Source organism: Salarias fasciatus, chromosome 10, assembly GCF_902148845.1.
Source record: "Salarias fasciatus chromosome 10, fSalaFa1.1, whole genome shotgun sequence".
NCBI lineage: Eukaryota > Metazoa > Chordata > Actinopteri > Blenniiformes > Blenniidae > Salarias > Salarias fasciatus.
In genome coordinates, this window is record NC_043754.1 from 22134266 (window position 1) to 22137638 (window position 3373).

Sequence of the window (3373 nt, forward strand, 5' to 3'; positions counted from 1 at the left end):
CAAGGATAAGTACATGGTTTATGTTTTGATCTCAAATGAGTGCTTTTCTTTATCCAATAGTTACTTTTGTATGGTTTATTCTATATAAAAACGGTAATTTCCGCGTTCGCTACTGTCTGGGACCCTGTTCAGCTGATTTTCGTGCCTCCCGAGGCGGCGGAATAACAACATATAGGAAAAAGTTCACGTCCGTGAGGTCGTGCATTCAGTTTTATTTTGAAACTTCCGGTGTAGCTTCCTGTAAGGTGCTTTCTGTTAACAATGAATTTACGAGGTGGGCGTGGCCAGATGCGTTCAAGTTCATCACGGAAAATAGGCTGTCAAAAACAGGCTGTTCTGAAGAAGGCTCCTCAGAGACACTTTGTAGACCGCTCAAACTCCGAACATAGGACGAATTTGGGGCAAACAAGCTTCTATACTATGTTTTTAGATGTCTGTGACCTATATGACGTGACTGAAAAATAGCATAATAGGTCCACTTTAAGGCCACAAGGGCCCATGGAGAATTGCTTCGCCCCCCTGTTCTGGGACCCCTGCTCCGCCCCTGACCTTGAGATTTTGCTCATGAGGGGAGGAAGGATGGGGGTGAGATTGGCAGGCAGATTGGTGCAGTGTCTGCAGTGATTCAGCCGTTATATCGGTCCATTGTGGTGAAAAAGGAGCTGAGCTGAAAGGCAAAGCTCCCAATTTACCTTCTCAATCTTCACCCCCACCCTCACCTATGGTCATGAGCTTTGGACCAGGACCAAAAGAACAAGATCAGGACACAAGCGGCTGTAAGGAGCTTCCTTCGTATGATGGCTGGCCGCTCCCTTAGGCTACGTTCACACCGCAGGGCTTAATGCTCAATTCGGATTTTTTTTTGTGAAATCCGATTTTTTTTGCGAGTTCGTTCACATTCACAATAAAATGCGACTTGTATGTGATCTCCCGTCTGAACGGAATCCCACCCAAAAGTGTCCCGCATGCACAGAAGAGGACAGAACGACATCACGCAGCAGCGCGCTTCAGTGTTTGCGGAACCCACAAACAACATACAGAATCTGTAGCTTTTCAAGCGTCGATGAGTTATTTAAGAACTGATCAAACAGCATTCTTACAATTGAACATTGAGCAATCATTTGAGCGCAGCGCTTCTAATAAGCCGCGCCAAGCTCCTTCTGTGTGTGTGTGTGTGTGTGTGTGTGTGAGAGAGAGAGAGAGAGAGAGAGAGAGAGAGAGAGAGAGAGAGAGAGGGGGGGGGGAGTGCGCACATGTGGATATTATGATTATTTTTTCTCTCCATTGTCCTGGCGCTGCAGAATTTAGCAAATGAGAAGGAAGAGAGCCAAGTTTGGCAATGGCGTTTTGTGGGGCAGTGGCAGCAACATCCGTCCAGAGAAACGCAGCCAGGAGTGGTGGGACAGTGATGAGAGGCTTTAATGATATGGAGTTCAATCATAATTTTCGGATGACAAGAACTCCCTTTATGTACGTCTGCAAGTGCCTTTTTTTTAACACTCACGGTAAGACACACGTCTTTGGCGCCCATATCGTGACGTGTAGGTCGGATAAATGCGACCTGGCCGTTCAGACTGAAGTCGCATGACAAAAGATCAGATATGTATCAGATTTAGGACCACATATCCCAGTGGCCTGGGTCGCATTTGAAAAAATCGGATCTGTGACTGTCATGAAAAGATCCGATACAGGTCGCATAGGGGCGAAAAAATCGGATTTGGGTCACTTCAGCCTGCAGTGTGAACGAAGCCTTAGAGATAGCCTCGTACTCTGCCTGGATTCCCCAACAGGACATCTTTGGTTTCTCTAACTATCATTAAAGTTTCACCATTTACCTTTTAATTAATTATTAATCAGTGCCGGAGAAATAGCAACAAATAAAGTTTGAAGAAAAATTAATAAGTGTTAGAAAATGTCTATTCAGACAGCTTCAGACATCTGTGAGAAAAAAACACACAAGACTTTTACACCAATAAGAAAATACTACACTGAGACATTGTCAGTTCAATCTAAACTTTCAATTCCATTCTTCCAGAGAAAATGAGGCACAGACTCTTTGTAAAGTTCCACTTTGGGAGCCATTTTCAAAAACGTTTTCAGTGGCCTCCAGCACCACTTCCATGTGAAAGGACACCCAAACACAGTCTCCTGTTTTTACTTGAAAACATTGTCATGTCAAGAGTTCCTGAATACTTGAGCTCCACCCCCGAGTCTGATCCAGTGAACATCAAGAAGCAGTAAAGTCCTTTATGAGCATGTTTCTGTTCCTGGACCGTCCTGGGAGTTTGACTCAGGCTGAGCTGACTTCCTGCAGCAGACCGGACTCCAGGCTGCAGAGCTCAGCTCGCCCTCACTCAGCCTCAGACCAATCAGGGAAGTGAAACTCTGCATCCGAGGTTCATCAAACAGCTGTGAGCCGATGATGCAAACAGGAAGTCAGTTGACCGCACATTAAAAGTCATCTGCCCGACGCAAGGACCCGAAGAAGCTGTGACTTCCTTTCAAGCTAAAACACAGTGTCATGGAACACCCGAATAAAACCATTGAAAGTTCATCAAAATAAGTGGTGTTAGTCCTCTTTACCGTCAAGTAAATATTGCTGAACTGCAAATTAAGCTCTGGAAGGAACATGTTGTTACTTATGAAGAATAAAACTTTGATTTAATGTTACAGTGACATTTGCACCATTTTAAAAACAAATTCTGGAACAGAACTACTCAATTCTGATCTTCCAGTCTTCAGTCTTCACGTCTTCAGGGGTGACTGGTGCCACCAGAAAGGACTGCAGGCAAACTGTGCTCTCTTTTTTTGAAGATTATGTGCATTATTTTGTTTTCTGTGCATAAAGGTCCCTCCTAATCACCATAATTCGTGTGTCATTGCGAGCCGTGACAGTTCGGTGCTGCTGAAAATAGCAATTAAAGCTAAAAATGAATGAGGTGGACAATTTATTGGAGCACAACTTTAAAAGTCTGGCATTAGAAGAGACACTGGAGGGAAAACGCCTGGGTGGACACCAGCCTCAGGATATTGTCCTCACTCAAACTGCCAAGAGAAGGAGCCATGGGTTTAACATCGAGATGGGTTTACGAGGAAAAATATGCCAACTAGCTAGCAATCAAAAATCAGCTGAAAAGTCACCAAAGCGTAGCAGGACATCGGCCTTCAAGACCTGAGTTGAGTAGCACTGCTCTAGAATCAAAGTGTCTGTCCTATATTTCTGGCTCTCTGTCTTTGTCTCATTGTCTGTGATGTGTGTTCATTCTTCAGGTTTTTTTTAAACTTCAGGGGTCTCTTTCCCTGAATAGCCGCTCTGTCTCATTTCTCACAGCTGTGGTGGCTTGCCCTCTTTCAGAGGCTGTTCAGTGTCACT